This window comes from Micrasema longulum, unplaced genomic scaffold, assembly GCF_059751315.1.
Source record: "Micrasema longulum isolate JH-2025_06_02 unplaced genomic scaffold, ASM5975131v1 h1tg000282l, whole genome shotgun sequence".
In the NCBI taxonomy this organism is placed as follows: domain Eukaryota; kingdom Metazoa; phylum Arthropoda; class Insecta; order Trichoptera; family Brachycentridae; genus Micrasema; species Micrasema longulum.
Window position 1 is genome coordinate 136,305 of NW_028277486.1, and position 7,200 is coordinate 143,504.

A 7,200-nucleotide genomic window follows, 5' to 3' on the forward strand; every position below is an offset into this window, starting at 1 on the left:
TCATCATATTTTATTTAATTTGGTAATGTATCCAAAACAAAACAAGTTTATTGGGTTATAATTCTACTTTATTTTTTATAAAATATACAAAGGGTATATTGTGACGCATTTCGCGTATATTGTGACGTGATGCGTGACCATTGAGCCCTTTACTTGGAAAGGAACAGATATAACCCTGGACTCATTGGTTAGTTTTTTAAATTCACTTAATAAAAAAATTAAATTCACATTAGAGATCGAAAAAGAACCATAAATTTCTTAGACTTATCTATTAGTCGAACATTCGAAAACAAACACAATTTTAAAATCTATAGAAAACCTACGTTTACAGACACCACAATTTATGCATTCTCAATGCACCCATGGATACATAAATTAGCAGCATACCATGCCATGATGCATAGGTTAATAAATTACCCACTAGATACAGAGTCATTCAATCAATAATTAAATATAATAAAAACGATTAAAAAAATAAATTGTTTTTAACCCTAAAATTATAGGTAATATATAAAAAAAGAAAATACATACAAATAACTTAAAATCAATTTACCCCAAAGATTCAAATAACTTAGACAATAAATATAGCTGCATAGAGCATCTAGGAGATGTTTCAGAAAAAATCGGAAAAATCGGAAAAATCTTCAGAAACAATAATATAAACGTTGCCTATAAAACAAATAATAACGTGGGGAAAAAAATTAAAAATTGTAAAGAGAATATAAATTTTCTGGATAAAAGTGGAATGTGAGGAATGCGATGCTATTTATATTGGTCAATCAGGCAGATCTTTTAATATTAGATTTAAAGAACATAAAAGTGCGTTCATTAAACAAAAACCTGAAAAATCCCAATTTGCAAAACACCTCATAAATATCAAACATAATTTGACAAACAAAAATAAACCTGAACAATTATACATAGAAAATAAAGGCTATAGACTCAATCTGTTAGAACAGCTAGAAATCATAAAAAATTAAATTACCCTTCTTATATACTTATACCAAAACCTAGTTAATTCACGTTTACTTGATATTTTCAAAAAATAAAAACTAAATTATTTACAATTGTAATCTTATATTGTAAATTTGTTATCCCATGTTATATACGAGTATAATATTTTTTTTATTATATGTCTACTAAATATATAAAAACTTGTCATGTTCCCAAAAAATTAAATTAAACTGAAATTATATTATAAAATCTGAATGTATTTTTACCTTAGTTGACATTAAACATGAATGAAACCTGTGTGAAACACCAATGTAGAGTTTCAACAATAATTTTCAAAATAAACCTGTATAAATGAAATCAATATTTTTATAATTATTATATTAATCTTAAAGTCATACCCTTACAAATATTTTTAAATAAAAGAAGGTTTTTCCCCAATATAACCAAAATAATCCTCTAATATACTCAGTATACCCTAATTGAATTTTAATTACTCTACTTATTTTGGCTTGTATAGAAATCCACAAACATAAAATAGCAATTAGTTTTAGTATATAAGGAAACTTTGTAAATATTTAAGTTAGTTTGTTTGAAAATGTCCTAACAAGACGATACGCGTCACAATATACCCTTTGTATATTTTATTAAAAATAAAGTAGAATTATAATCCAATAAACTTGTTTTATTTTGGATACATTACCAAATTAAATATGGAATTCTACCAATTGTCTGCATACACAATAAATATTTTATTTACTAAGTTATTTGTCTTTCCGAACAATTATATTTACACATTCCCTCAATACAAAAATACATTAACCGAATTGAATCTAAACAATCAAAATTTAATTTATATTGCAATTTTAGACGTTTTGTTTTAAATACAGGTCCAGATAAGTTTACAAACCTAACTGAGCTCCAAATTTGCTGGAACATAGCTGACGCCATTTTTATGCATACAATTTTAAATAACAACATAGATTGCCCTAAGATTCTATCACTTATTATTTTTTATTTTTTTATTATTTTGTTTATTAAGAAAAACAACAGCAATACTAAAAAATATACACAACATTATAAAAAAAAACATAGAATAAAGCCAAATCAGTTTTCCACATAAATACAATTATAAAAATCCAGTTCAGTTAAATATAATTCATAGAAGTGCATGTGTGCGAGTTTTTTTTGTGTGTGAGGATGCGTGTGTAAAAAAGTGGAGTGTGGTTTTGGTAGGTATGTGAATATGTGTGTGATTGTATATGGGTGTGAGGGTAGGTTTAAGGACAAGGTAAGTGTGTATTTGATATGAGTGAATAGAAACAATTTAAAATTATAATGTAAAAATATATATATATTTTTTTAATTTTAATTTTAGAACGCTTTTTTAGCGCATATTTAGTAAGTAAATACGCTTTAAAAAACAGTTATTTTCGATTGCGAAAGCATTCAGAATACCAGCCTTGTCAACCTTAATCACGCTTACCTATTTGAATTTGACCTGAAAAGGCATACGGGAGTCGCCGCGGACTAAGAGGGCTGGGGAGATGTTGTAGATACCATATGCTCCAGCTTGGGAGCAAACAAGGCATAATTACGTCAGTAAGATAAGCTGTGACGAAGGTTGCCAACCGTCCCGATATATCGTGACGGTCGCCGTCATTGAGTTTTCTGTCCCAACCTCAAAATGAAACCTACAATGTCTTCCATTTAAACTTACAACGCTCAACGTACAACACAGTACAACGTTGTTAATCAACAAAAATCTTATACGACCGTACGACTATGAATGTGAAAATAAGGTAGCAAATAGTTTCAGCAATTGATTTATCTAAAGAACTTCATAGAAGCCTAACTTGCTTCGATCGATCTAAAGTCGATAGATTCTGTGAGAGATAAACGTTTTTTTTTGACATTTTTTTAAAATTGAGTGAGTATCAAATTCCTACTAAAATAGTTGAACAAGTAAAATCATTGTTGTTGGCCCAGTTAAAAATGTAATTTTCTGCCAGGGACTGTAGAATTAATATTGCAGTAATATGTCAATTTTAAATCATATTAAAATATGGCCAGCGATACTTCTTCCACGGAAGCACCACATAAAATATAAGAAAAACATTTCGATTATATATTTGAAAAACCGTTAAAAAATCGCTGTTTTTGTTACAACATATTCTACCCATTCTAGAACGTCCCGACAAGACCTTAGCATAATATGGCAACCCCATGACTGATCATAGCGACTCATGAATTATTTTTTAATTTTGTTTTTATAATATATATATTATATTTATTAAGACAATTTTTAAAACACAATTTTATCTAAAATTTCCATGGAATTTTTGACGAAACGCATCAATAGACAAGCATTAAATAATATTTGTTGATTGATTAACACTTTACACGTTATTTACTAAAACAGAACAATAATTATGAAATTCACTTCAACAAAATAATCGAAAAAATATTTCAAAATTTTTTCAAAAATCTAAGCTAAAAATGTATAAAAACTGCATGTTTACCAATATAATAAACTTCTGTTTATTTGCTCTCATTTTGATTAAAAGTACATGTGTAATTGCTGTGCGAGTCATTTTAATCACTTTAATATCAAACGTAAGTTCAATTATTAATATTTAAAGCATTGTTTTTCAACCTGTGGGTCGCGACCCCCTGGGGGGTCGCGGGGCCTATGTAGGGGGGTCGCGGGAGGTCGAGAAAACTTCAGTTTTTTTATGCAACATACAATTTGTGAGACTTAAATAAAAAGTCGATAAGAGTTAAAATTATTATATTCAACAAAATTTCCCTATAATCAATTATACAAGTCAGAAAAATGCTAGTTCAAAACATGTTATTACAAAGAAAATAAATATTAAAAATGTGTTTAAATAGAAAATGATTACATCTGTGCTTGCTTACCTTTGTTCATTTTAATGTGAAGGTTGCGCTTGAGTTTATTCAAATAATATCTCCCATCGTAGATCCGTTTTTGCCACATTTAGTGTTTAACCGTTTTCCAAATTTAAGCGATTTCTTAGTTTACATTTTATTCGCGCCATTGATGAAAATGCCAACTCGCACAAGTACGAGGTAGAAAATGGAATCAAACACTTCAAAGCCTCGGTTGTGAATTCCGGGTATTCTGTTTTTCTTTTTAACCAAAACGTAAACGACCGCCGTATTTATAGGCCAGCGCATTCTAGCGAGAATTATCTCGAAGCGTAAAGAAACGTCTCGAAACTTGTGGATCTTTCGGACTACCAGCGCCATCTGTTGCTAACATCCGGAACCTGCACTAGTTCCTAGTGTTACCAACAGATGGCGCTGGGAGTTTAACTCTAACGATATATTTTATTTATTTACATACATCTAATATGATTGTATTTGTTTGTTAGTTATCAATTGGCCACGTATTCAATTTAAAATTATATGTTTTACGTACTTAATACTTAATTATATGTTTTTATCAGATTGCAAATAACGCAAACGCCTTAAATTTTTGTAAGTATTATATATTTTTAACATACATGGAAAAAGGGTTGGGGGGTCGCGAAATATTTTTTGATACTAGGGGTCGTGTCATGAAAAAGGTTAAAAAACGCTGATTTAAAGCATTCACTTTGTGGTCAAACATTTAACTGGATGTTTTTGAATGTTTTAATGCAACCATTTGCTGATTTTTCTATGTCTACCGGTTTCGAGACGTACCCGTCTCTTCGTCAGGACACCAATTAAACCAACATACATAACCTCTTTCCCCCTTCATCCTTTCCCCCTTTTTTATATTTTTTCTCACACAACATATTCGCATTGCCTAATCAGTGCATGGAAGGGTTGCTGAAAAAATGGACGTTTGTTGGTTTTATATTTTTGTTCAACAACAATAGTGAAGGTTTATAGAAAGTTTCGCATATTGATTTGATTGGTGTCCTGACAAAGAGACGGGTACGTCTCAAAACCGGTAGACATAATTATTTCAAAACACTTGTGGTAAGCAAATTCTAATACACTTTATGATGTACAAACGTCAATGAAATAAAATGCTTTATTTTCATTCATTCTTTTTTTTTTTAATAAGCGTCAACTTGAAACGTATCAAGATCTAAAACGTGTAAAAATATATTTATTTACAATCCGTTTGTTGCATGAAATTCATATTAATTAAAAACTTCGTCAGGTTATCAGCTTTAGGATCGTTTCATAATTCCACACTGAAATGTGCATTCACCAAGCAATTAAACTACGGTTGATTATAAATGTTTGATTAATTAACTTCAACCCCTTACCGCATTTGTCATTATGAAAATAAATCTGGGTTAAATAGCAAATGATATACAAGTCATTACATAATAATGAAGATAAAATTAAGAATATTTAAAACAAAAAATCATTCAACCTAAAATCAAATAAAATTTCATATTAAAACCGTGTTTTTTTTGTTTATTCATACAAATGTGGAATTTTAAAATTATTATTTAAAGAATTTGACTAACAAGTCACTCAGATACCAACATAATATTAAAATTCCTGAATTCCACACAAGTCATGGTCAAAATAGCTTTGTCTTCAAAGGTGTGAAAAAATTAATTATCTCCTCAATGAATAAAAACTATTAAAAATAATATATCAATAAATGAATTTAAAGTATACCTAAAGGAATTTTTTGAACGCGTGTAAAAACCACATTAAGTTTTAATCAGTATGAATGTATTCTAGTTTTATATTTTTTTCTTTACATATCATATGTTTTTTTTTCTCCTCATGTACTCGTATATTTCAAATTAAATTTGCTTTTATAAATAACTACCACAGTGTAAGTCACTCTCCAAGCTCAAACGTTAGTCTCTTTTTTTGGAGAGTTACAGTGATAACATTTACTAGATGTATAAAAGTAGATCTGTATAGAATTTTTAAAAAACGTGTACCTTTAAATTTATTAATAATGAAAAAAATATTTGAAAAATAATGAATAAATACAGAAAATATATATAACGTATCCCTAACTCTTTGAGGCCAAGACCCCGGTGTTGGGTTGGAATACAACCAGAGGCGGTTCCTTAATATGTGCATAAGTGCAGTGCACTGCCATGTAAAAATTTGTGTAAATAAAATAGTTATTTTATTGATAGTAAAAATATGTTATAAGTAGCTACAAAAAAACAGGAATTCGTTGCAATATTATACACGTAAACATCATAATATTCAATACTAGCGCCAAAAGATCTAGCAAAATCGACTCTAGCGGACGATTTTCTCATATTTTTTACGCATGCGCAATCGTCCTAGTGCATATTCTGTTTTGCACAATATTTTACCCTGAATTTGTAAGAACTATATTATATCTCCTAAAATCGTCATTTGAGCGAGGCAGACAATGCTTCATACCGATGAATTGTGCGTTAGAGGGAGAAGATAATATACATTTCTGGGCATTGCCGACGCATGCGCAGATTTGAAGTTCGTTTGAAATGTCACTCTGAACATGCGTAATAACATGATATTTGAACAAATTTAGTTAACTATAACGTGCGTATTATGTTATGCGCATTTAGCGTTTCTAGTTCCGATGTGCGGGCTGTCATACTAGTGCTCGTTTATCACGTCAGACCTTACCTATCATATTTTTATAATATTATTTAACTTAATAATATACAAGTTGACAACATGTAAAAAAATGCACAGCCAATGGTTTCGGTCAGGAGCCGCTAGTGGATACAACATAATGGAAAGTGGTAGCATGCATATTATTAAACAATTCCAGAAATTGAAATTATCACATTAACATATATTTCAATAAACATCCATTTGTTTCATTCAAATATTTAAAAGCTGTCAAATTTCTCGATCATCTGTCCATTATTATAGAGAGGCTGATCAGGGTCAGGGCAGGATTTGTTGCACATAATCAGAGTATTTTTGGTATTTATATTAAGACCCATACGAGTAGAGTTTTCCTGCACTTTGTCAACAGTTTTCTGAAAATCAGACTTTTCAAGGAGAACATTTTTTTGTACAGATTTAACAAAACATATTTATTTATTAAAATGTGGATTCCAAATGGATTCATATTCCATTTTACTTTTAACTAGAAAATTAAACAATGCTATCAAAGATTGATAGAAAATAAATGGTATCGTTGCCCCATGAATGAATTTAAACATTTTTATATACATTTTTTGACAGTTTTGTGAGTTTTAAACACAAATTTTGAGTCTTAGTTGCAAAACAACTATTAATTCCACTCGC